The sequence below is a fragment of the Mesocricetus auratus genome, unplaced genomic scaffold (genome assembly GCF_017639785.1).
Source record: "Mesocricetus auratus isolate SY011 unplaced genomic scaffold, BCM_Maur_2.0 Super-Scaffold_100027, whole genome shotgun sequence".
Taxonomy (NCBI): domain Eukaryota; kingdom Metazoa; phylum Chordata; class Mammalia; order Rodentia; family Cricetidae; genus Mesocricetus; species Mesocricetus auratus.
The window spans coordinates 23,390,899-23,418,482 of NW_024429208.1; the positions used below are offsets into that span (position 1 = coordinate 23,390,899).

Below are 27,584 nucleotides of genomic sequence, written 5' to 3' on the forward strand. Positions count from 1 at the left end.
TCACCCTGCCGTTGCTGGGTCTCTTCAGGCTGGTGGTTCTGCCCACTCTTCATCCTCTTGCCCTCCAGGAGACCCTCTTTACAGTGTGCAGGGCCTCCTGTGGGAGGAGAGGTTTCTGATTCTCTTGAAGTCTGAGGCCCAGATAGAGGAGTAGTTTCCTTAGACCCACAGCAGGTTATCATTAGTTCAGAGTCACCAACTGGTCTCCTGATACCCTAAGGCAGCCATTGGGTACTGGTGATAAATTCCAGCAGACTTCCTGATAGAGGTGGGGGCTATGATCTAGGCCACGCCCCCCTCCAGACAAGCCTTTAGGAACACCTGTGAGGGATTATCTTCATTAGGTCAACTGCGGCAAGAAGACCCGCCCCAAATGTGGGCCATCATCCTATAGGCTGTCATCCTGGGTAAACCCAGCATTTGTTTCTCTCTATTTCCTGACTTCAGATACATTGTGTCTGTCTGCCTCCTCGTCTTGCTGTGGTGCCTTCCCTGAGAGGATATCTCCTTCAGACTGTGAGTCACAACAAACGGTTTCTCCCTTAAATTGCTTTTTTTTTTTTTTGTCAGGTGTTTTGCCACAGTCCTGGGAAAAGTAACTTATACAGACAGGCTCTGAAGGCAGGCGTGGTTGCAAAAAGCCCAGGAACTTGGGGTGGGTTCCTCCACAGGACTTCCAGGGAGGGATTCAGCCTCCTGCACCCAGAGTTTGTAGAGAAGGAGAGGTTTTGAACTGTCTCCCTCTTTCTGGGCTGGGGTGGCCCCAGGGAAAGGCTGAAATATGACCTGGCCATTCTGAACTTGGTATCTCCTGCATAGTGATGGGGGCCATATGTCCCTGGAGGCCATCCCTCTGCCACAGCTCAAATGGGATGGAGAAAGCAATAATTCCCGAGGGGCTGAGCTGTCAGAGATGGTACATGTTTCTGAGGCTCCTGCCCTGCTGCTCAGAGGGCCATCAGAATCCTTAACAGAGGCTGCGTATTTTCTGGCTACCTGGCCAGGGCCAGTGCAGGAAGCCACAGAACTCAGGCCTAACCCACTAGGCTTGGAATTTTAGGCACACGGGGCTTTCTTTAGCTGCCTGGGGTATGGCAACACATCTCAGTCCTTGACAATGCAGTGCTGCCCCTCACACACCTTTTCTTCCCGTTGCTCCAGATTCTTCTCCTAGGCTTGTCCTAGCCCTCAAGTGTGCAGGATAACCCATTCTGAGGGCTTACTGCAGAGTTCAAGTGGATGGGCTGCATAGAGCAGCCAAGGGAAGGAAGATCTGGCAAGGCAGCATCAGGCTCAGCTGGAGAGTTCTGTGGTTGATTAGTGGTGTCTGCCAGGGTCAGGGTAGAAGATGGACTATGGGATTGGGGTCAGGGTAGAAGATGGACTATGGGATTGTTCTCTCTCTCTCTCTCTCTCTCTCTCTCTCTCTCTCTCTCTCTCTCCCTCTCAATAATTATTTATTTATTATACATGCAGTATTCTGCCCAGGCCAGAAGAAGTCACCAGGTCGCATTACAGATGGTTGTGAGTCACCATATATATGGTTGCTGGGAATTGAACTCAGGACCTCTGGAAGAGCAGACAGTGCTCTTAACCTCTGAGCCATCTCTCCAGCCCTGGGATTGTTCTCTTTTATTTTTTGTGTGCACATGCATTTGGGTATACAGATGCTTGTAGCGGACACAGGACAACCTCAGGTGTATTTCTTGAGCAGAGTCTCTGAGTGGCTTAGAGCTTGCCAAGTAGGCTAGACTAGCTGATCAAAGAACCCCAGGGATCCTTCTGTCTCTGCCTCCTGGTACTGGGATTCCAAGCATTCAGCATCATGCCTAACATTTTTTATGTGGCTTCTGAGGACTGAACCCAGGTCCTCATCCTTGCAAAGCAAACACTTTACCAACTGTGTCATCTATCCCAACTGTCTCATTTCTTTCTTCACTTCCTGGTACAGGATGACAGCTTCCTGTTCCTCCCGTGGAGGTACTCAGACTCAATCTACTCTGGGCGAGGTGGAGGGTACAGGAGAAAATGCCACTTCATTGAGTCCAGGAATATCAGGAGGACGTGCTGGGAAGGCTCTGCAGGTGGCAGTGAGGTGTCCCTGGCTCCAGGTGTGTTGCAGCCCAGGTGGCAAGTGGTCTCAGGGCCGTCCATCACTCCCTCTTTGGCTTTGTCTCTGAGAGGATCCCAGCACACTCGGCTTACAGCCGGGAAGGACATTCACTGTTGCTAGTCCCATTTTCCATGGAGGGAGTTCCTACTCATGACTGGTCCCTGGGGTGTTCCTGGCAAGTTGGTGGTGTCTATAGTGGCTCTCACAGTTCTCAGGTCTGTCAAGGAGGTTCCTAGAGTGACAAGTCTAGAAAGCCACATATGGTTCTGAATTCTGAGCCTGTAGTGACCCAGAGCCTCCCCTGGTGATTGGGCTTCTCAGCTGCCCCTTCCCCCAGTATGGTGGGAGAGCTGAGCTGTGACCACTTGTCTCCAAGGATATCTGCTTAGGTTTTCCTCGGGGCCTCACCCTGCCCAGGGCCCCAAACACTGAAGAGAGACCTTGAGGGATCCCCAGTTAGTTGCTGGGCCAGCCTGTGAGGAAGAAAGTCTTTCTTTTCTATTAGGTGGTACACTTTGGTGTCTCACACATACTGTGAGATTTATCAGAAGCAAGTCTGAGTACCAAGGAGGCCATGACACTGATGAGTACCACCTTGTGACTGTCACCCCTCTCAGAGCCCCAGCTTCTTCATCTCCAATTCGAGGGAGATCCAGGTACCTGAAGTCTTGTCTAGTCTCTCACTATGCCTTTCATAGCTTCTCACTGTGGTGTCAGAAACTGATAGCGGAGTCATTCTTGCAGTCACAGTGTGGGCTTGGGGCAGCCTGAAAGAGGGAAAGAGATACCGGAGACCCTTGACACTCACCCTGTCTCTGCGCGGTCTCCACTAATCTCCATCCGCTGTTCTCAGCCACTCCTTCTTGTCCCTCCCTTGTCCTGCAGCGGCTCTTATTTGGTCATCCGCCCAGTGTGCTGTAAAAACGCTGGCCCTCAGCCAGGTTTGCATGGTGTTTTATTGATTTCATTAAGTAGGGCTGTAAGTAGGGACCCCACCTGCGCAAGGGGCTGGGCTGAGTATCCACAGGGCGGCCGGTTGGCATTAAAGATCCGAGGAAGCTTTCAGGGCAGCCTGTTTAGGGGCCTTGACTCAGGTGACCTTCACCTCGATCCCCCTTGGAGTCTACGGAGCTGGTGTCACAGCTGCAGTAACATTGTAATCACAGTTTAACATAGCGGGAGGAAATGGGCAAAGGCTTGCCACCCTCCTGCCCCTGCCTTCCTCCTGCAGGTGCCCCCTAGCTCTACCAGGGCATTCCCCCACGCCCCTCAGTGGAGCTGTGTTGATGGCTTGTGCTACCCTCCTCTGTGTCTAGTTTTGTATGACAGCATAGGTGCCCTGGTGGAAGCAGGAGTGACTTTAGGTGACCTCTGACCCAGGAGTGCTGGCCTGGGAGACAGAGGTTGGTTCCTGCTGTGACTTGGCCTCAGGGGCTCCCCCCTCACTCTCAACTGCCCCCGGGGCATGTGGTAATTTGAGTAAGAATGGCCCCCATAAGCACATGTATTTGAATGCTTAGGGAGTGGCACTGTTGGAAGGATTAGGAGGTTATGGCCTTGTTGGAGTAGGTGTGGCCTTGTTGGGGTAGGATTGGCCTTGTTGGAGGAAGCACATCTCTGTGGGTGGGCTTTGAGGTTACAAAAGCCCATCCATGCCAGGCCCAGTGTCTCTCTCTCTTCCTGATGCTTGAGGATGTGGGTGTAGAACTCTCATCTGCTTCTCCAGTTTCCTATGTGCCTGTGTACCACCGTGCTTCCCATGATGGTGATAACGGAGGAAACCTCAGAAACTGTAAGCCAGCCCCAACTAATGCTTTCTTTGATTAGAGTTGTGGACATGGTGTCTCATCTCTTCACACAGCAGTGGAACACTGACTAAGACAGTGTGTCTTTCTGAATGTGAGCTCAGGGGCTGGAGTCCCTTCTGTCTCCCGGTTGTCGTCTTTCCAGAGTATATGAAGACTCTTGGGCTACTAGTGGGCTGGGCAACCTTCTCACATCACAGAGCATCCATGCAAAACATGAGGTGTCACCCCCACTCCCACTTAGAGATGGACAGCAGCTCAGAGAGGCTATACAATGGGCCTCTGGTCACCATTCCAGGCACAGCTTAGTTTGAGTCCATCCAGTCCCAAGAGGGGGTGCCCATGATGAATCTCTCCAGGTGTCCCTCTGCCAACCTCTGCATCTGCCTCTTTCCAGAACTCAAAAGAAAGGTTGTCAGGGGAACTGTAGGGACCCAGGGATGGAGATGCAGGGGGAGTGGTAATCGGCTGGATCCTTTGGAAAAAAAGATGGAGGCTACTGGAATGGATTGGTTTGCCACAGGAGCATGGGATGCTGGGCATGGGTGGAGGGCTGCAGAGGGCCTTCTTTGTGCAAGTGGAGTGTGGGCTGGAGACATGCCTGGGTAAACCGGAGCCTGAGCACTGCTGATAATATTGCCCAGATGGGAGCAAGGAGGCTCCAGGTTACGAAGTTGGGAGGAATCTCCATGAGGGACTCCCATATGGGTCCTGCTGACCCTCTTACACTGCCACCAAGATGGGTGAAATCAGCTGGCTGGGTCTCTGTTGGGGCAGGGAGGTGTGGAGCTGGAGTAGGGAGGGGCCAGGTCTGATAGGAGAGAAGAAGCAGGGATCTAATAGTCTGAGTGGAGGACCAGCAGAGGATGGAAGGACCAGGCCAGTGCCTCAGGAGGAGGTGGGGCTGCCAGGGGCCATCAGAAGTGCACTTAGATGCTGACCTGTGGCCATGAACTAGGGAACTCATGCAGCACAACCTGAGGGACTCTGTCACCTGTCAGCTGCCTCACCCCTCCCTGCCTCAGACCTGGCCCCTCCCATAGGAGACAGCTGAGACTGTTCTCACTTCTGCACTCTCTTTCCTTCAGTGTTTGAGACTCATTTCCAGGGCTGTCGTTTGTTCTTTTCATTGCTGTGCGGTATTTACCAGAAGACCGCACAGTGGTTTATGCATCCATTCTATGGGAGTTGGGAATTGGGGCTGCTCTCCTTTTGATGGCTACCTCGAGTATGGCTTCGATGACTGTTTCTGAGTATGCCCTTCACCAGCCATTTCCTTTCCCTCCCATTGGGTAAATGCTGATGAGTGGATCACACATAGTCATGTACTTCAATTACTATTGCTTACTGGTTTTAATCCCACCAGAAATGCAAGGGAGTTCCCATTGCTCTACATGCCCCTGCTGCACTTGGAGGCAGCATTTGGGTTTTTGTGTTTCTTGTTTGTTTGTTTGTTTTGTGAGAACACAATGGCGTCTCACAGCTGCTTCTCTGCTTTAATTTGTTTCCTTGACTGTCCATGGTGTTGAAAGCACTTATTAGATAGCTATACTGTCCTGTGTTGAGAGCCCCTGCAGGTTCTGCTAGGGCAAGATTTTTTTCCTTGATATCTCTCCCTTCTCTTCTCTTTGTAACACGAATAATAAAAACCCAGACATAGATATTGGGGTTCAAGCTGAAGATCAGAAAAGCAAAGCAGTCAAGCCACCAGAGAGCTCTTACAAGGCTGGGGTAATCCTGTCCTCAATGTGGCTGGAGACTAAATGTCAGCCCTGAGACCCTGCTCCTGTCTCGTGTACCTCTCTAGTGCTGGAATTAAAGGCATGCACTACCACCGCCCAGCCTCTATGGCTAACTAGTGTGGCTGCTGGGATTAAAGGTGTATATCACCACTGCCTGGCTCTATAGCTGTGGCTAGTATGGCTGGCTTTGCGTTCGCATCTTTCAAGCAATCTTTATTAAACCATAAATATTATTATCGCATCTCTGCTCTTCCTTTCTGTCTCTGTCTGTCTGTCTCTAGACTGCCTCCAGTGACGTATCAGAGGGTGACTTTCAACTTCTGATTTTTTGACCCCCTCCCTCACAAGTGCTGGAATGACAGGCATATGCCACCAAGCCCAGTTCCTGGGGCTGGAACCCAGGGCTTTGCGAATGCCAGGCAAGCACTCTACCAACTGAGACACATCCTTAGCCCCGCCCCTTCGGTATTCTGGATTTGAGTCATTTCTCGGATTTCTTGGTTCCATGCCTTACAAATGCGCTTTCTTTTTCGTGTCTTCCCCTCTCCACCCTGTGTGTTTTAGACATGCTATGTAACCCTGGCTGCCTGGAGCTTGATGTGTAGAGATGAACTTGGCCACCAACGTCTTGGTAATCCTCCTGCCTCAACATCCCAAGTGTGGGATGACAGATATGCTTTTCAGTCTTTATTTCCCTCCTGCAGTCTCTCAGCCTTGTCTTAAGGCTCCCTGGGCTCTGAGTATGGAATGTCTTTGGTCAGGGGGACCTTTTCTGGAGGCCCAGGTAGAGACAGACAAATCTTGAACTTGGAATGTTTTCGGTGAGGGGGACCTTTTCTGGAGACTCTAGAGACAGACAGCTCTTGAGCAGAGGGGAAGACCAAGAAGACTGCATGCACATCTGGGACAGCCCCGGGTTTATTCCTGACCCGTCGGAAGTGTGATTTGTGCTGTCAGGCAAACCTCACCCACCCCCGCCTCAGTTTCCCTTCTGTGACACAGGAGAATGAAGCTTCCTCTCCCTCTATCTCATTGGATAATCATAAAAGTAAATGAAGGCTGGGCTTGTGCCTACCCCAGCACTCAGAAGGCGTTTCTCAAATGGAGGCCAGCCTGGGCTATACAGTGAAACCCTGTCTCAAAGACAAAACAGCCTGCACCTGACTCAGGGATCACTGCAGGAGAGGGGAGACAGTAGGAGCAAAGGGATCAGCTAGTTTGCTGTGGGAATGTGTCTTCTAGTGATGTCAGAAGTTACATCCCTAAATTCCCACCAGCGTGACCGCCAGACAGGAGCTGAACAAGGACAACAGACATGCCAAACACACTTAAGAGTAACATTATACAGACTGAGCAGGTTGTGTTTATGTTTTTAGGAATATATATGTACACACACACACACACACCCCTAACAACTGATGAAAAAAGAAGCCATGCATTTGAGAGAGCAAGGACAGGCATGTGGGAGGGTTTGAAGGGAGGAAAGGGAAGAGAGAAATGATATAATATTATAATCTAAAAAATTAAATAAACAGTTGAAAACAAAACAAGGCCGAGCGTGACAGTGCACACCTTTAATCCCAGTACTCGGAGGTAGAGGCAGGAGGGTCTCTGTGAGTCAAGGCTAGTCATGACTATGTAGGGGACCTTGTCTCAAAAAATAAAACAAAGCCAACCAGTCAACCAAACAAAAAACAAAATGAAAACAAAACAGGAGTAAAAAGATGTCAGATGAGAGTGTGGCCCACAGATGAGCCAAGAAACCGCTACTGCTCCCTTGCGGGCTTTGGAGGGCACTGTCAGGCACACCAGTTCCTGGGAAGCCCCATCTGGGAAAGGCAGGTGGGAGGAGGCACTGAGCATGCTCAGAGGGATCATGTTCTCATACAGAACCTTGGCTGGAATTAACTCCAGCAGAATGCAGCAGGTAGCTGTAAATTCTTTCTTGGTCTTTCCCGAATGTTCAAAATATGGTGCAAGTACAGCTAATTTGTTTACTGAGGTGAACTTGACAGACAGCTTTTTCAGACATTTACTGAGAGTGGTGTGATCTTTTCCTGTGTATATATGTGGCGACATGCTTGCCACAATCGATATTTCCACGTGTACACAATATACCTGCCTGCTCACCTGCCCTCCCTCCCTCCCTCCCTCCCTCCCTCCCTCCCTCCCTCCCTCCCTCCCTCCCTCCCTTCCTCCCTCCCTCCCTCCCTCCCTCTCTGCCTGCCTGCCTCCCTCCCTCCCTCCCTCCCTTCCTTCCTTCCTTCCTTCCTTCCTTCCTTCCTTCCTTCCTTCCTTCCTTCCTTCCTTCCAGGGTGGCTTTGAACTCATGGCCCTCCTGTCCCAGTCTCTCAATTTCTGAGATTATAGGCATGTTCTAGGCTATCTTGGGTTAGTGAATATTCCAAGTTACTCCTAAATTCTGAGATGACTGTGTTGCTGTGCTAGCCTGAATTCATGTATGTTGTAGTACAGGGTGAGTTCAGGCCAACCTGGGCTAACCTATTTGTTGTGGTTATCTGTGAGGTATCCTATGGATCTGGGCTTTCTTGAACTGATGAGCATGACCTGAGAGGCATCTTCATTACTGAGAAATATTGGGGGGGCAGAGATCAGACCCCAATGAGATATCTATCTATCTATCTATCTATCTATCTATCTATCTATCTATCTATCTATATCTCCTCATATAGCCCAGGCTGGCCTCAAACTTTCTATCTAGCCAACGGTAACCCTAGGTTTCTGATCCTTCTGCTTCCACCTCTTTGGTGCTGGCATTACAAGCATGTGTCACCATGCTTGGTACCTTTTAGCCCTTTAATGGTGGGAAAGAAGCCTCAGTTTTCCTTCTGCTAAATGGGAACAAACAGAGATGAGCAAAGAACATGGAATTCCTTGGAGAGTGAGCACCTAGGGTACAGGAGGTTGGCCTCTGTGGGTTTGTGGGTGAGGGAGGGAGAGGCATCCCATTCCTGCCCGGCCAGCAAGGAAGGCAATGGGTGGCAAACAATGGGACCTTTGTGGCTTCGGGGAGGAGCATAAAGTAACACCTGCCCTTCCTGCTTCCTCCCCTGGAAGGCTGTGAGGCCATCATCGAAGGGCTGACTCAGTGCCAGCCATCCCAGGTGCCCTCTGGCAGGCCTGGCCCCTGACCACCTGTCTTCTGGAGAGATGGAGGATCGTGTGCCCTGTTAGCAGATGAAGCAACTGAGGCTCACTAAGGGGAGGGGAAGGCAGAGAAGAATTCCAGGTGTCCCCAGCTCAGATGCCAGAGTGTTCCCAATGCTGTCACCCACCACCTCCCAGCCCCTGATGACCTCTGACATTTGACTTCCTGAGTTCTGTGGGAGCCCTCTGGGAAGGCTTCTCAGGGATTTGTGTGTGTGTGTGTGTGTGTGTGCGCGCGCGTGTGTGTAGAGTGTGGCTGCAACAATCTGGATGCCATTGAGAAGCTGTCTTCCTGTTTGGCTGTGCAGTCCTCTGGCCCCCACGTTCTGTTGCCCCTCAATGCCTTCCTCCAGAGCCCGTCTGAGGGTGGGTACTGTAGAAGCCAGGCAAACATGGTCCTGCCCTCCGACAAAGTGCACCTGCTGTTCCCCCTGTCCTTCCTCTGGAGAGCCTTCCCAGATTTCCCTGCAGGGAGCTGAAGGTTTCCTTGGGATCCCCCTGGAAACTGCTTCCTGGGAGCTCCCAAGGCCTCCCCCACAATGAGAGGTGACCTCACCTGGAACACAGGACAGCTGAGTTTCTTGGTGAAGCCCTTGCTTCTGGGTTGGCCAGCTCTACTCCCATGGCCATTACACGGGACCCTCTGCCCTGAATGGGCTGGCTGGAGTTCCTCCCTAGCTGAGGACCCTGTGGGAGAAGGCTCTCCCAGCCTCAGCGCTTCACAGGGCTCAGCAACAGATCCAGTAGCTGTGGTCGGTTCCTTGTTCTCCTGTTGGGTGTTGGGCCAGGGCTGCGTTGGTAAGCCTGGCTCTTGAAGACAGGGCCAGCACATCCCACCCTCTGCTACCTTTCAGGCCCAGGGCTCTCCCTTCACCTGCCCTGGTGTCTCTTGGAATGAACTGGATTGTGGCCATGTCCTGCAAAGTCATGGTAACGCCCCCGGTGATCCCAGTGGTGGGCTCTCCTGCTTCGTCTTCCTCCTAGAGAATCCTTCCCTCCGACCCCCCCAGCCCCTCGTTCTTCACCCAGGAAGGTCATCTTTGGGCTCCCTCCCGGGGGTGGCCCTCTGTGGCCTTAGAATATGGTAGTTCTGCCTTCCCAGTTGAGGCTGCCAACTCAGCCCAGCAATAAGGAGCTGTGACACCTGCTGTTTAAGATCTGCTTCCGGGGGGGGGGGGATAGCTCAGCTGGTAACCTGCTGCATACACAAGCATGGGGAGTCATATTCAAGTTCCAGAATCCATGTAAGTAAATCCAGGCATGGTGACATACGCTGGCAACCCCAGCTCTGGGGAGGCAGACATGTGGATCCCTGGGTCTGGTTGGATAACCTGCCTAGCCTGGCAAGGTCCAGGCTGTTGAGAGACTCTTCTCCCAAAACAAGGTGTACAGTTCCTGACCTCTGTCCTCCATGGCATCAGGAGGCCTGGAGATAGGTCCAGGTGTGAAGCATGGGAGCCTCTGTCTGTCCTTGGCCATGAGCCCCAAGTGATGAATATGTTGGGTGTCCTCTGGGATCAGGGGCTAAGCTAGTGACAGTGGTGAATTGGGTTTTGTGTTGGAGGGAGGGGTTGGAAGGGATTATAAGCACAAGTGTTTTGGCTTGACCAGCTGGGGAGAGTACGTTACTAGGGATAAGAGTCCATTTGAAGTTTGAGCAGCCTGTTAAGTTCCAAGGGGAGAGCAGGCCCGGTGAATTTGTAACCCTGGACTTTAGTTTTTTTCTGTAACATGGGTGAAAATATTAACGAGCACCCACCCACCCAATAGGACACTTCTGCAGCTTTGAGTGCCATAACCCGTCATTCCCACTCTCTGACCACTAGGTGGCAGCCAGTGCTTGTCTGCCCTGGCAGTCTAGGATCCAGCCAGGACTTTCAGAGCAGGAACCCTGCTTAGGGTTGGCCCATCCCAGCCTATAGTTTTGGTATGGAATTTCCTCTTTTTACCTTCCCACCAGTTGTTTAGAGGCTCCAGGGCCATGTCCCCAAGGGGTGGCCAGCCACACTGGCTACATGGCAGCTCTGGACCAGGCATGGGGACCTAAGCATAGGGCTGCCAGAGGTGGCAAATAAATGCAGCATTTGGGACAGATGTAATAAATCTGAAATTCATCCAACCACACACAGCAGTGATATGGGTCACTGTCACTCACACACCTATAACCAGCCCAGAGTCCTAACCTGTTGTCAAGGCTGAGGGCTGCCAATGTCAATTCGTGCTCACCTGTCTGTTTGTCCGTCTGTCTGTCCATACGTCCATCTTCTAGGAGGATGGGCTAGAGCTGAGGACACAGAGGCCCTAACCACTGTTCTCTCCCTCCATCCTTCCAGGCCCAGCCCTTCTAGGTTTTCTGCGGAGCCTTTGCAGAACCTAGAGGCAGGGCTGGCTATAGTTTATGTGCCCAGCCAACCCTGGAAGAGAGGAACTCTCCTACAGAGAGACACTGTTCACCTTCCTAACCAAGAGCCACACGATTCTGGATCTGGAAGGGCAGCTCTCAGATACTTCCTCGGTACCCATTCTCTTCTCTCATTGGCAGATACCAGGTGTGGAGACTGAGTCCCAGTGAGGGACGGCGAAAAATCCCCCAACACACAGCCCCCTGCTCCAAATCTGGCCTGTTTCCCCGCCTTCTCTAGGTTCTGACTTGCCTCTGCCCCCGAGCTCTGTGTGTGTGTAGCACCTGCAGTCCCCCAGAGGTCCTCTTAGCAAGCCCCAAGCCAGGCTATCTGCGGTGATCCCTCCTTGGGTCCCTAAAGATGTAGCCTTGTCCACCCTCTCTATCCGAGAGAAGATTCACGAGGCAGGTGAGTTGGTTTAAAGGGACTTCGAGTCTTTTTATCACCTTGATGGCCTCCATGGATTTTGTCTCAGGGAGTATCCGTGAGACTTTAATTAAATCAGGAACTCGGGCCCCGCCAGCTTCCCGCCTGCTTATCGGCTTCTTAAGACTCTGATTCATTACCGAGGATTATTTTTTTTCATCCCTGAAATAATCTTTAAAGGCCTTCTATCAGGGAGATTAAAGCCATAAGTCACACACATCCACGTGGACACTGTTTTCTCTGCCCATGGGTGGGCATGAGGCCACCCCAAAGGTCTGGGCTCTGGTGCTGTCTTGGGGTGGGGCTTCCAGCTGAGTGGGAAATAAGGTAGGGCTGTGGGTTCTGGACTGGCTGGCATGGGTGATAGATGAGGGAGAAATTCCCCGCTTTATGAACCATCTCCTTCCTGTGACACTCGGGTGTCACCTTTCTCTGGGTCTTTCTCTCTTCTGAGCTGAGCAGAACGAGACCAATGGGACACTTTCAGTAGTGAAGACAGGAGACTGGGGACATCATCTCCCTTCCTTCCCCTGCTTCTTTATCTGAAATTGTAGGAGCAAGGCTCCTTTTGGTGGCAGTATTCTCCGAGCCCACCTTCCATTGTGATTGCCCCCTGAGCCAGCTTCCTTTAAGGCTCAGAGGTCTCATCCAGACCCCCGGACCCTTGTCAATGAATGAAGTCTTGAGCTTGATCTCTGATGGGGACAAGGAAATCATAGGTATGGAGAGAGAGGGCAGGTCTTCTGGAAGAGGTGATGATGGGAACTTGGGTCAGGGCTAGGGAAGCTTATGTCTGGTTCCAGAAGGGGATAGAGTGGCTCCTAGGTTCCAGGCCTCAAGTTCTGCTTTGTGTCTTTTAGGGAGACATGAGGATGGGAGAGGGGCTCTATCCTTGACCAGACCCTTTTATCCCAAAGGAGGCCTATGATCCCTGCCAAGTTCCTAAGTTGCTAGACACAGGGCAAGTGTTGCCTGTCTCGGTTGATGGGAGGTGGTGGCAGTGGTTATGATGTCCCTTTGACAGTGGCTGCTGTATAGGTGGAGATAGAGCATGCAGTGTAGCTTGGGGACACCTCATAGGAGGGTTCTAGGTGAGTCTGAACAGATACCTTAGTACCTTCTTGACAGAAGTCACAGGCAGCCTGGGGGACCCTGTGCATGAGTATAGAGAGCTGGGATGGGGACTCGGGATCTGGGGGTCCAGAAGAGTGTGAACCCCTTGCTCCGAGCACAGGAGGCATGTCTGACCCCTCTGCACCTAGCATGCCTACTCCTTGTTCTCTGACCCTCGGGTCCTTACACACTCTGTTCCTGCACCTTCCTGGACCCCACATCATCCAGAGTCACTCATCTATGGAGACATACCACATCCTGGCTCAACAGAGCTGGATCCCGTGTCACAAGCTTCCAGCTGGGTGCCCTCATCCAAGGTCCCCCCACTTCAGAGCTGATTTCATGGTGACTGGCTGGGGCCAGGTCCCTCTGATGCTGGTTGGAGACTATTGGGCTTCTTTCCACCCAGCATAGAACAGACTTTCAGTGAACGCTTATTGAAGGAATTAGGCTGAGGGAGAGAGGGGAATGGACCACAGGAGGAACTTTGGAGACATGGAGGTCCTAAGAGGGATGTTCAAGTCCCTGGTGACCCTGCATTTCCCAGTCTAGAAACAAGACACATTCCCTGGCTTGCTTTGGTCTGGGTACTGAGGGCTCATGATTCCCAGGACTGATGGGAACAGGTCATGTTTCTGGGAAGGAACCAGCTTGTCACCCCAGACCTTTTGCAAACAGCTTGAGGGGGAGCTCCCATCTTCCTGGGGGTAGGATGGGGGCTGCCATTGAGCAGGTGTGACCTCCTATTTCTGCCACCAAGGTGGGTGGACACTCACGTTGACATGTGTCACCCATGAGTACATTTCTTTCTTCCTTTCTTTCTTTCTTTCTTTCTTTCTTTCTTTCTTTCTTTCTTTTTTTGGTTTTATGAGACAGGGCTCTGTATTGTTTTGGAGGCTATCGGTCCAGCCGGGCCTCGAACTCACAGAGATCCGCCTGCCCCTGCCTCCCGAGTGCTGGGATTAAAGGCGTGCACCACGACCGCCCGGTTGAGTACTTTGTTTTCTAAAACAAAACTCGGAGATATCTGCCGACACTTTCAAAGCCAGGGCAGCCTGACTTTCTGTACCATCTACTCTCAGTACCTGTGTGCACGTACTCTGTGCCCAGGCACGTGCTTGCAGAGCCCGGGGTGTTATTAGATAGTGATTGAGTCTCAGGGGCTAGAGGTTGACCTGTGGCTCCTGCAGGAGTTGGGGGTGACAGGCGACCTTGGGGAAGCAATTAGCTCATGATTCCCCGAAGGGCAAAGGCCTTCGCCTATATAAGGAAAACTTCTGCAGTGCTCACTGTGCGTAGCGTGCTTGGAGCTGGCTGTGCTGTACACACCAGCCTCATCTCCTAATGGTCTCCACCCCGGGCCACAGAGGAAGGAACGGAGATGTCAGGGCATTCGTGCTGTTACTCATCCAACCCTGCCTTCCTCAGTATCTTCACAGCCACTCTACTGTGCGGGAGAGCTGGGGAGCTTGGCTGAGGCTCTCCTGCTCTGTGGTAGGTTAACCTCTCCCTGCTTGGTTGCAGCAACTTATGTTCGACTGAAGCCCCGAGATTACAAGGTTAAGATGGCAAGGAAGCCGGAGGATATGACAGCGTGCACCTGTGACTACAGCGCTAGAGGAGGCTGAGGCAGGGGGATTGTGAGATCAAGGCCAGCCTGAGCTACACAAGTCAAAACAAACAAATCTGCGGAGACACCCATTCAAGAGATGGGCTCCTGGGTGGCCAGGCTAGTCCCGGCTCAGGGGCAAAACTCTCAGGCCTGGCCTTTGGGATGGGGTCTTAGCTTAGCCCCATACCTCAGCCAACCACCTCGCAGTTTTCACTCATACAAAACCCTGCTTGGAAACAAAAGCCTTGGTCATCCTTCCTCTATCTGCAAGCCTTGGATACCCAATCCCCAAATGCTCACTAGGGCAGCCCGACCTCCTCCACCCCTGCCTCAGATACAGCATGGTGTACCTCTTAAGACTGTGCAGCGTCTTGTATCATGCTGACAGAGCTAGAACAGGGCTCAGGATGATCAAACAGTGTGACTCCAGACACTCAGCTTACCACCCCACTGCCCTCAGTCTCCCTGGAGGGAGGTGCTTTCATTGTTACCCCAACTTTTCGCGAAGGAGATGCAGGCTATCACCGCGTCAATGCATAGGCTCGGCATGCGAGTCCTTGGTCCAGTGCAAGCGCCTGGGGAGCCCAAGGCCCTGGAAGTAGGAGGCTGCAGAAGCAGGTTTTAAATCACACTCCTGGTGCGGAACCCACAACTGCTCGGAGCCTGGATTAAGTCTATGAAGAAGGGCTCCCACCTTTGTGGGTGGTGGGGGTTGGGGGGATGATGGGAGTAACCCTCCCCCATCAATTTGGGCCTATAGTAGATGGGCTAGAGGATGCTGGGGAGGAGGAGGGCACACTCAGGAGAGGATAGCCACTCCTTTTTCTAGATGCAAACTGAAAAGGGCATTGCACGGTGGTTCTGCCTCATCCACCCCAGAAGAGACGCTAGTGAATGGCCTCCAGGCAGGACATCTCCCTCTTTATTTTTCCTCCTTTATAGACTGGGCAGGCAGATGGCTGTTTTGGTTTTCCTAGTGCCTCCCAACAGCTGCTGGAGGCTGAAGGTCTGCAACTACCCTGGGAATTCCCAGCACTGCTCAGGTGGGAGGGCACTGGGGCTCTAGCCCCTCCCACAAGATGACCCGTTTGCCTTGGCAGGTGATAGCCATAAAGTTCTGCATGCAAGTAATCTTAACTCCCAGTATGGATGGATCTGGTGCAGCCTCCAGCCTCGCACTCCGACTGCTTCCCAGGTCTGCCTTGTTGCAGCCCCAGAGACTTGTCCTTGGGTTGTTCCTGCTGTTTGAGTCTCCAGATCCAGCCCAGTGGCCCCTAGACCTCAGAACCCCCTTCAAACAATTGGAACCCACGGAAAACCCAGCATCTCATGTGTCATGGCCACTGGTCTGTATGGTCCATAGGGGATGCACAGGGAAGGGCAGGCTGCCCTTTCTTACTTCTTGGTCTGGCGTTGTCCTTCACTGGTGTCTGCTTCCCAATCTGTGAGTAAGAAGTGTAGGATTGAGAGATGGCAGAGTGTGAGATCATGCTTGAGGCTGGCCTACATGCTCTAAAGCCAGACATCACTAATCACCTGGGAGCCGCCTAGGAATCCTTGTCAGTGTAAGAGCCAGGGAAGCTTAACCGATCAGTTCATGGGTGGCTTGCATTTCTAAGCACTAAAGAGGCAAGGTCTAGCTGTGCCTCTTGGAGAGTTTATCTAGTGCTTGCTGTGTGGAAAGAGGAAGAGGGAGATGCTGGTGATATCTCTGTGGGATTGGCCTTGATCCGGAAGAAGGGTCTGTCACAGGATTGTGCAAGAGGAAGCTAGGAGTCCCGGGCCCCTAGCTGTGCATCTGTTACCCACCCTGCTCCTTACCCAGCTCTTAGTCCAGGCAGGACCTAATACCCATCATGTCCACCTTTATTGGACACCTTGTCTGTGCCAAGCCTTGAGCAGGCTCTGCACATCCAGGGCTTCATTAGTTCAGCTGCCTGCACCCCCATTTTACAGATAGAGAGGCAGAGGAAGAAACCTGTGTCTTGACTTGGTTGCCCAGCTAGACAGGAGCTGAGCCCAGGCCCCTGTCTTTGCCTGCTGGATTCACCCAGGCTAGAAGCCAGGTCCCCAACATCGAATGAATTCCATAATTTGTAAACTCAGCGGAGTGGCTTTTACAGAGGCATGTCGGGAAGTGATAAACAATATCTCGGATAGATTTACAGGGCCTCTGAAAGCTGCATCTCACTGACTCCTGCTTTTGCTAAGAGCCACATGCGTCCAGAGCACAGGACCAAGAAGGCTTTTGTGGCTGACAGCCAGGGCTTTCATGGGTTTTTATAAGACAGGCTTACTGCCTGGAGGAGTCTGGGGACACTGGGATGGGGAGGGCTGCCTCTATCTGGGACTCAGGCAACTGAACACACAGCACAGAGGAGGCTGGCCCCGCCACTCCCTCCGGCCCCGCCCTTCCTCCAGGCCCCTCCCCTCTTTCGGACCTGCTCCTCCCCCCAAGCCCCACCCCTCCTCCGACACCCTGCCTTCCTCAGGGGCCTTTGGCCCATCCCAGGGCACCCAGGACCTCTGAGGGCATTTCTAGGTCAGGGCCAGGAACTGAGGTCCTGCGTCTGGCTCTTCCTCTGACAGCATGACCCAGGGTCCCTTTTCTTTATCTGGGACTTAGTTTCTCCATTGCTAGGCCAGTAATTCCTAACCCCTACTGAGCATCAGAGTTCGTAAAGCAGGGAGCCTGAACAAGCTCCGCCCTGGCCCCATGCACAGAGATCAGGTCCCTCTGTGGGTCCCACTCTGACTCAGATAAGCAGAAAGGGCAGAGAAGAATTTCTGTGGGGAGAGGACACCCCCAATTGCCAGTTAGCTAGTGAGCTCAGGAGGTCATGCTGTCCCAACCCTCTGTCCGAGTCTCTGCTTAGAGCAGAGTCACCTGGGCCCAGGCATAGTAAAATATAGGGACACATGTTCAGTCTCCTCACCCCTCGTGGTAGGCCAGCATCAAGTGACAGGAGCCGTACACGTGCCTGTAACACACCTGCCACGCCTCTGCTCCCAGACTCCCAACTCTGCCTCCTCTCAGTAAGCTGAGGCCCTAGCGATTTGGAGAGGGTCTCCTAGGGGGTCAAGCAGGGGTGAGGGTGACAGCAGTTGAGGGGCAGTGGCCGTCAGGCGTGTGCTGGTATTCACTCTCTGCTTCTCACCAGCTTATGGAGGGCACATGTCACTTGCTGCAAAGAACTGGCCCAAGTGGCCCAGAGCTGTGAACGGAGTCTTCAAGGGTTAATGGAAGTCTTGATAAAAAAAATCGTGCAGTGAACCTGGAGGTGGAGATGGGGGAGGGGTCAGTGGCCAAGGAAAGTGCTATTGGCCAGCTATCAGCTGCTCTTGAATGGAATCATGGGAGGTGGTAGGACGAGTCAGCAGTAAGGTGTTCAAATAGCAGCTGGGGAGCCAAGCGTAGGGGTTGATGGTTTTCTTTCTCTGAGACATGGGCTCATGCAACCCAACCCAAGCTGGCCCCAAACTCACCATGTAAATGAGTACGATCTAGAACTCCTGACACTCTCCCCTTCTGTCCCCGCCTCTCTCTCCCGTGTACTGGGATTATAGGTTTTGCCATCACACCTGGCTTCTGCAGTACTGGGATGGAACCCAGGCTTTATGCACTCCAAGCAAGCACTCTACCAGCTGAGCTACATGCCAGACTTGCAATGTGGTCTTTACCGCCCATCCCTACTCCTAGGCTCTGTTGCCACCCAACATTCTAGGAAGCCAAGGAGAGTGTCTATCAAAGGGTAGCATGGTGAAGGCAAGGGTGTAATTATTTCACTAGACCCGAGATAAATGATAAGTGGGTGCTTATTGGGGAACAATTACACAGAAAAATACAAAGAACCTTGGAAGCGCTTCTTAGCCCTCTTACCGGATTGGCTGACCCACCAGAAAAGGAAGTGCTAAGGAAAGCCCTGCCTCAAGCTTCCTCTTTCTGCTTCCTCTGCCTGAGGCCACACCTAAGGGGGTGTGGCTACCATTACAAGTTCACTGCAAGACCGCTACAGCATATGAATAACTATTGTGCTTTTCCTGGGACTAAAGTGTTGCCAGCAGCCTGTGAGCGTGGCTTCTGAAGTCTGGAAAGTGCCAGGCAAACCAGGATGGGTTGGTCACCTTACATCAGAGTGCCCTGTGGGAGTGCACCCCTCCCAAGTCATTGTAACTCCGGCTCTGCCACTTAGAGGTACGACCAGTAATACAGCCTGCCGACATGGGAGGGAATGAGTGGAGCCTCTAGACCTTGGTGGCAGTAGACCAGGTTCCCTACTACCTTCCCTCCTTCTCTGAGATTTTCTTTTCCTTTCTGTAAAATGGGAGTGCGTAGCTGGGCATGGTGGCTCACGCTTGTAATCCCAGCACTCTAGAGATGGAGACAGAAGTATGAGGAGTTAAAAGTCATCCCTGGCATTCCTCCTGGGATCAACCTAGGCCCACTACATATGTGTGACAGTTGTGTAGCTTGGTCTACTTGTGGGGCTCCTAATAGTGGGAGCAGGGGCTGTCTCTAATACATTGGCTGACTTTGGTGAACCTATTTCTCATACAGGTTGCCTTGCCCAGTCCTAACACAAAGGGAGAAGCTTAGTCCTACCTCAGTTTGCTATGCCATACTTTGTTGATGCCCATAGGAGGCCTGCCCCTTTCTGAACAGAAAGAGAAGGAGTGAATTGGTTTAGAGGGGCAGAGGAGAGGCTGGGGGAGGGAAAGAATGGTGAGGAGGGAGAAAATTTGGTCGGGGTGTAAAATAAATGAATAACTTTAATTAATTTTTTCATCCCGGGCTACATAGTAAGTTTGATGCTAACCTGGGTTCCATGAGATTGTCTCCAAAAAGAAAAACAGTTTTGAAAAATGGAGTCTGGCTGGGCGTTGGTGGCATACGCCTTTAATACCAGCACTTGGGAGGCAGAGGCAGGTGGATCTCTGTGAGTTTGAGGCCAGCCTGGTCACAGAGTGAGTTCTAGGACAACAGCCTCCAAAACAATACAGAGAAACCCTGTCTTGAAAAACCAAAAAAAAAAAAAAAAAAAAAAAGAAAACACAAAATAACCCAACAAGAACAAAAAAATGGAGTCTGGATTGTGACTTAGTTAGTATAGTGTTGCTGAATGTGTACAAGGCCCTGGTTTGGATTAGCACCCTGAATAAGCTAGAACCCAGTACTTGGGAGGCCAAGGCAAGGACAACCAGCTCAAGGCTGTTCTCAGCTATGGAGGAAGTCTGAGGCTATTTGAGCTCTCTGAGACCCTGACTTAAAACAACAGCAGGGCCTGGAGAGAAGGCTCAGCCATTAAGAGCACTGGCTGCTCTTCCAGAGGACCTGGGTTCAGTTCCCAGCACCCATAGAGTGGCTCACAAAAATCTGTAATTGCAGTTCTGGGGATTCAGTACTCTCTGGCCTCTTCTAGGCAGGCGCATGATACACAGACACACATGCAGACTAGACAACACACATACAATACAAAAAAGCAAGTGTCAACAGTGCAAAACCAAATAGAAGAATGAAAGCTTGGGTATGTGGCTGGAGCATAGGTCCCTCCTGCTTCCTCCAGGGCTGTAGGCCAGTCCTCTTAGGCACTTTCTATCTGTGGGTGCTTGAGGAGCGGCTTATGTGGCTGGCCTGCGGGTCTAGGTATGAGGGAAACAATGTCTGAAGCCCAGGTCACCGGAAAGGACGGTGTTCATCAGAGACGTGAGGAACCAGATTCGGTGAGGACAGCCAGGCTTGCATGGAGTGTTAGCAGCTTTGCAGGGTCATTTTGTGGGACGAGATTTTTATCAAGTAGGAAAGACTTTGGGGGCTTAAACCGCCGTGTAAAGAGTGTCTGTAAAGCGAGAGCCACCTAGAGAGAAGAGGGAGGCAACGCAGAGAAAAGAGGCCTCTGTCGTGGCTACTCCAAGGCAAATGGCAAAAGATGTGTGTTGAACCCAAGTTCCTAAGGGGGGGTGTGTGGAAAGAAAGCCAGAGTGTTTAAGGAGATTTTACAAGGCTTTACAACCTGAGAAACAGTTCACAGAAGGCATCCATGATAAAACAACACAGCTGAGGATGATTATGCCTGTCCTGGGGATGGGCAATTATCACCTCCACACCAGGCTAAACAGGCTGCACATCTCTCCTGCCAAAGGTTATGCTAGGTGTGGGGATGCCAGGGCCTCCCCCAGGAGCCAGGTGTGGCAGATGGAAAGGCAACAGCTACAGCCACAGCCACAGTGCCAACCCAGGGTCTCTGGGGACCCAGGTAACCCGCGGGTGAGGCAGAGAAGAGAGGGGGCTCATTCTCTCTCGGTCCTAATAGGGTAGAGCTGACGAGCAAGCCCGACTAGGTTCATCCAGCGGAGAAACACTGGGGACTCCCTAGAAGAGCTCCAGACCACTGAAGTGAAAAGGCTTGGGGAGAAGGACCGAGAATTGTGGGGTGCTACCCAACATTGATCCATTGAGGAAGCAGTTGATAAAAATGGATGGAACCTTTCAGTGCCGTGTTAGACCTTAGCTTTGACTTTAGTGTGGGATCTTCTTTTTTGAACTTCAATAATCACCAGGCACGTGCTGGGAACAGGTGACAACAAGCTTTCAGAGTGCTTCCCCAAGGTTGTTTTTTTGCCCCACTATTTGTTAAGGGAATGGCAGTTTGGGATGCCGAGCTGTCCTGTCCATCCTCAGGAAGAGGGGTTTGTTACCCAGGCTGCATATTGCCAACCTTTGAGTGTCTGGAAGGTTTGGGAGCCCATCTGAAAGACAACAGGAGTGCGTGACAAAGAGCAAGCATGGGAAATTAGTTTACCAAGGGTACAAAGGCCAGGTGTAGCTGTAGCATTCATGGGAATTTTATGATTGGATAGGCACGGGTGCTAAGCGGAAGAATTCTACACCAGCCCAGGATTTCAAATGCTCAAGAATAAGTGAGGGTATCTTGTGTGAATGGAAACAGGGGCTCCCAGAAGCCATAAAGTTTGTAGAGAATTCTAGTGCTAGGGGAGGGTTAGTGAAGGCTGCCATCACTGCTGTCAGTTATATTCCATATGCCGAGGCCCTGCATTGTTTGCAGAAGTGGGAGAAATAAGGCTCAGAGTGAGTTAAAGTGTCTCTTCCCTTCAAGCTAGCTCCTGTAGTGCCTTCCAGAGTTGCTACTAAGGTTGCTGGGTCCAGCGTGCTTCATGATGGAGGTGCCTGGCAAGATGCACCTGCTTGTACTATTCTCTCTCTCTCTCTACTCTCTCTCTCTCTCTCTCTCTCTCTCTCTCTCTCTCTCTCTCTCTCTCTCCCTCTACTCTCTCTCTCCCCCTCTACTCTCTCTCTCTCTCCCTCCCTCTACTCTCTCTCTCTCTCCCTCCCTCCCTCTCTCTCTCCCTCTCCCCCTCTCTCTTGCCTTCCCTCTCTCCCTCCTCCCTCCCTCCCTTCCTCTCTCCCTCTCCCCCCTCTCGCCTTCCCTTCCTCCCTCCCTCCCTCCCTCCCTCCCCTCCCTCCCTCCCTCCCTCTCTCTCTCTCTCTCTCTCTCTCTCTCTCTCTCTATTTATATATAAAACCAACTTCTTGATTGGACGTAGGGCCTCCTCAGGGAGATTCCCATCAGGTACTGGGAACTGGGATCTTGGACAAAACCCTGTAACTGGGGAAGGTCGTAGGCTCCAGCAGAGAAGCAGCAGCTACTGCCTCGTTAAATGACGCAGTGGCTAAGGTGCTTCTCCACGGTTGTGTTTGCAATTGTAGGTTATCACCACAGTCAGTCTGTTTGGATAGTTTCCCATTTTTCATCCTTTTCCTCACTCGTGTTTTGTAGTGGGAGGAATATCCCACTTCCCAATGTCGAGAGGGCACGAGGGTTCTGTCCTTAGCTGGAGAACAGTCAGATATCTCCCTCACCCCCTCCAAGGACCGTGGATGCTTCTAGAAGAGAGGGGTGGGAAGAACATAAGAGCTGGAGGACAAGAGGTTGCAGTGTTGTGTGGGACCATCCTCTGAACCAAACTGACACCATCTTCAGGTCAGCTGGACTCTTGCAAAAGACCATCATGGCTGGGCTTGTTGAGTGTTGACATTCCTTTATAGAAGGAGGGTTGGGTGGGTCAGGGGCCTGTAGGTCAGGAATCTGTGTGTCTGGTCATTCCTCCCAATCAGACACATGCAATTCTACCCTGACTGCACATTGCCTCTGGGAAGCACTAATGATATAAGCATTGAAGGACTAGGGGAGAAGATTCCATCTACACAACCACGGGGGTGGGGGGGGGAAGCCATCTATGATGGGTAAAGACTGTCCAGTATGGCTTCTTTAAGGCCACACAGGCTCCTGCCTGTAATCATCCACCAGTTGCTTGTAAATAAGCCAAATACACATTGGTTCCCCAAAGTGAGCTTTGGTGAAATTGTACCTTGTTTTGTCATTGACACATTAGGAGAGGGGGGTAGATAATGTTTATTGCAGGAAGAAATTTTATCATTACTAGCCTATAAGGGACAGCCCTCCCAAGAGAAGCCCCCATAGGTTCCTAAAGACTTTCAAGAGAAAACACCGTATTCAACATTCAGCAAATGCTAAACTCACCATCAGGGCCCAAGAGTCAGTCATTCTGACACTAGCAAGGGACGTTTATAGAAAACACACTCTGGGACCGGACTGCTGGTGACTTCCAGCCAGAGCAAGGCCAATGCTTGTGCTAGGTGCTCATGCATCTTTAGCATGTGACAACTGTCTTATTGTTCTTTAGCCTTCCACCCCCTCAGATGGGGACAGACTACCTCTGGAGAGGGAGTGGAGAATCGGGTGGGGGACAGGACAGTGAATGCCATCAGGCTGGGGAGGGCTGGCTGTTGTCAAGGGTCTTTGAAGGTCTGTCTCAGTAAAGGGAGCCTTCCTTCCTTCCTCTCAGTGCCTCCAGAGCAGGGAGAGCCCAGAGGCTATTTCCAGCTCAAAAAGGAAAGATGTTTCTAAATTCCTACTATTCCCTGGTGCAGTGGCCGCAGAAGGGGCAAGAATGAGTGTCTTGGTACCAGTTGTAATGCAACTGGTGCTTGGTCCCCTGCCCTGATCATCCCTAAAGTATTACCAAGGAAAATGTGAGCCCCCCTACCCCACCCCCAGCAGCCTAGGCTCAGACAGAGCACTCAGAGGGAACCATGTCAAGGGAGCATGCTAAAGTTCCAGCAGCCTGTCTTTCTGGAAGAAGCCAGGCTTAGTGAAAGCCACCGTGTGCTGAGGCAGGCCATGTGGCTAGCAAGCGTCCTGCCCTTGCAGGAATGCAGTAGGGACCAGCATTGATCACCTTGGGCTTGGCACGCAGGAAAAGGGATCTTGATTTCAGGTGTGAGGAAGGGTTTGGATGTGAGCAGACGCCTGACCTCTGCGGTTCCTTTGAATCCAGAGTTCCTTGGCAGACAGAAACACACGCAGCACTCTAAGTGGCGCACAAGGTTACCGAGGACGGAGCAGAAACCCGAAGATAGCCGGTGGGAGGAAGGCGGCAGCTGGGAGGAGAAAGTAGGTCCTTGGAACAAATGAGGTGGGGCACGAAATTAACGAGGCTGGAAAGGGCTGAGCTCAGGGACTCATTTTTAAAAGCTGTCTCTTAGCAAGAAAAACGAGGGAAAGAAATTTGGACACTGGAGATATAATGAGGCTGGGAAGGTAGCTCCCTGACTGGCCTCTTGTGGAACAAGGGAGAGAAGCAGACTGGGGGGGGTCTAGGGTGACCCCTGCTTGCCAAGCAAGGCAGACAGACCTTGACTGATAAAATGCTGGGGGCAGCAACCGGGGCGAACTCCTGCCAGCATTGGCTTCCTCTGCTCCAGTCCTTTCGTTTAGCTATTGTGCCTGCCAGGTACCATGGTCAGTAGCTCGTCTCCACCCTCACCTCGCACCTCCTAGTTTCCTCACTTGAGCTCCCGCCTTTCTGGACCCATACCAAAGCCTTGGGGAAGCTCTCTTCTCTCTAGAAGTCTTCCTGGCAGTCTCAGAGTTCACCGCTCCTGTCCCGAGTGATTAGTGGTCATGTCACCCACTGGGTATCCAGAGTAGGCACATGTTCTTAGGAGCCCATCCTAGATGACCCTAAGGATTCTTTCTGCCTGGTCACTCTTTGTTAAAATGTGGAGAGAAGGGCAGCCTGTGCCACTCCCTGGGTAGATTTACTCTTGTCTCTTTGCCGGGGGAGGGACCTTAGGTCCCCTGGGTCCTGCCTACCCTTCTCTGTCTCAGGTCAGGTGGCCTTGTTCATGCCGTTCTTGCTATTGGTTTGGGGCTCTCTGGGAACAGGTGTTCTGTAGCATTCTTTTCTGGTCTGCCCCAGGCCCTGGTCTGATTCTGTAGTTAGAGGGCATGCAGGGTGGGCTGATACACGCATGCACGCAATCTACTTGTATTCTGGCTGGTGAGGCGACATCCATTGCTGCCTTGGTGTGATTCTATCCTTCACTGGGTGGGGGGGGTGGAGGGAGAGGAAGAAAATATGGGGGTTGGAGGGAGAGTCTCACACTCCTAGCTCAGATGGGACCACCAGTTCCCTGAAGCAGCAGAAGTCCTCTTTCCTGCCTCTTCCTGCTACTCGGGAAGACGCCCCTTGGATCTCAGCCAGATCTTGTGTTTGGGAGGCAATTCAAAGAGTCCATCTTGGATGAAGGAGGTGGGAGTGGGCCTGCCCTTGAACTTTAGGGTCCTGCTCAGCTGATTGTGGCCGAAAAGTGCTTGTTCACCAACGTTTGTCCCCGAGAGAGTGTCACACATAGCTGGTTGAGGGTCCTCTTGCTTTATTCAGGTAGAGATTGTCAACAGAGAACAGCCCCCCCAAACAGCCAGAGTGCCCCACTGCCAGTGGCTCCTGGACTGTGTGTGCAAACCCCAAAGACTGTTGCTCTAAGTCGCCACAACTGGTGCTTACAGCTCTGGCTTTACCCAGACTCTTAGCACTCTGGGTGTTTGGGCCAGAGGCGGTGGGATGAGTACTGAACCGGATCTCATTGTCTTAGCACGTGGCAGTTTCTCATCTTCCTGCGTCTCTGCCATCTGTAGTTTCCGCCCTAACTACTCTTGTGCTCCACAGCTGTCTTCCTCTGCTGTTGCTGCTGAGGTAGAACACTCTAGGGTCTTGTCTTCTCCCTTCTGAACCAGTCCAACCTGCTCTACCCATGACAAAGATCACAAGTCAGCAAAACACCAGCCAAGGGAACTCTTTGCTGGGCCTTGTGTCCCCAACACTGTAAGGGGAGTAATATACAGGACAGAAGCCTCCCAGGCTAACACCGTAACTGTGGAAAATAGCCCACATATGTATCCAGAAGGGAGGCATCATGCTTGTTCATGGATTGTAATCCTGCCAATCATAGCCTTATTTGTGTATGCACACATGGCCTCTAGTGCCACCAATCCAAGCTTCACATGAACACCACTTACAGAGTTTTTGCTGACTCACTAAAAAGCTCCCCTCCCCTGCAGTGAGAACAACTGTAGGGTGGGCAGGGTCACCTAGACTCCATCCGGCCTTGTAGCTGCACAGGCTGTTTGGAACAGTCATGACTAAGGCAGGGTTTTATGAAGCACAAGTAGGGACTTCAGAGGCTGCCATGGTTGGGGAGCAGAGCTTCCTCTGACCATGGAGTGTTCACTGAAGCTGAATTGCTGCCATGATGACTTGACTGACAAAGAAGAGGCTGTCTGGTCTGCAGCTTCCTGATCAAGGTACCCCGGCAAAAAGGGAGAGTCAGCGATTATAGTGAGCCAACAATTACCCTACTCCTGGTAGCTTTTGCATGTTTAAAGTACTAAAGGGCTCTGGGACCATAGCTCAGTTGGTAAAGCACTTGCCTAGAATACATGAAGCCTGAGTTGGATCCCTAGCAACCAAAAACAAACAAACAACAACAACAACAAAAAAACCAGGCATGGTAGCATACTTCTATAGCCCTAACAGGGGGTAGAACCTGGAGGACCTAGGAGTTCAGTGTCATCCTTGGTTAGATGGCAAGTTTGAGGCCAGCCTGGGCTACATGAGACCCATCTCATAAAAAGGACAGCAGAGCGCAGAGATGTAGCCTGGTTGGCAGAGTCCTAGCCCATAAAAACCGTAGAATGGGGTGCATGCCTGTGACATCAGCACTTGAGAGATGGAGGTAGGAGAACTAACACCAAGGTCATCCTCAGATGTACAGTGGGTTCAAGCTCAGCCTGAAAAGCATAACGTATTATCTCAGCTGAGCATCACACACATCTCTAATCCAAGCATTTGGAAGTCACTGGCCAGCCTGGTCTATTTAATGAGCTCTAGGTGAGTCAAAGACCCTGTCTCAAACAAAAAAACAAAATAAACAAAACCCAAAGGGGAAAAAGGTGCATACAGCAAATACTTAGTAAATTAACATTAGTTTTCTTGTTTGTTTTGTTTTGGACAGTATCTCTTATAGCCCAGGCTGGCCTCAAAATCTCTGTGTAGCCAAGAATAACCTCAAATTCCCACCCCACTCCTGCTGTCCAAATGCTATTGTTGGTGATGTGCAGCACCATGTCTGTCTTATTAAGTTACCATTCTTAGCAGCATCTAACAATGCTAACCTCTAACTCTGTGTCCTCAGGGAGGGTTGGGTCCTTCTGATACATTTCAGAAGCAGCCTGTGAAAGTCTTAAAGAAGTAGAGGAATCTGATGGCTCAGCTACCATGATCTGGATTCAAAGACATGAAGACCATCAGGGCAGAGCTGAACTACTTCCGATATCCTGTCCTATAGCCACACCCAGGAGTGAGGGGAGAGAGCTAGAGCCAATGAGCTTGTGGTCATTCTTCAAAGGACTCTTCTGCTGGGGACCTGGCTGCAGATGACCCTGCCTCAGCCACCAGGCCTACATCTCCTGGAACATAGGATGCTGCATTTGGAAAAGCCTAACTGGTATCATAGCCTTGAACCTGAGAGTCATCCTACCCGACCTTACTTGATTCCTGACCTCCAGGCTCACCTCTGATAGATAAGACTTGAAAGCCCAGAGTGGGGAGAGGACTCATCCAGTGTCACACAACACAAGGAAAGGGCAGGAAAGACAAGCCAGAACCCCAGTCTCTTCGAGGCAGTTCCAGAGCTCTCTAGAGACACATATCCCCAGTTTCTTCCAGACCACTGCTTCCCAACCTTCCTGATGCCATGACCCTTTAATACAGTTCCTCATGTTGTGGTGGGCCCCAACCATAAAATTATTTCCATTGCTA

The 27,584-nt window shown here is 51.7% G+C and overlaps 1 long non-coding RNA gene across 1 annotated transcript; it reads left to right on the plus strand.

Moving 5' to 3' along the window:
• The first annotated feature begins 363 nt into the window (after window positions 1-363).
• Window positions 364-27,584, plus strand: LOC110340978. The gene is made up of 4 exons (XR_002382835.2): window positions 364-516; window positions 1,952-2,111; window positions 2,619-2,769; window positions 26,959-27,584. It is a non-coding gene; the product is annotated as an uncharacterized LOC110340978 (long non-coding RNA).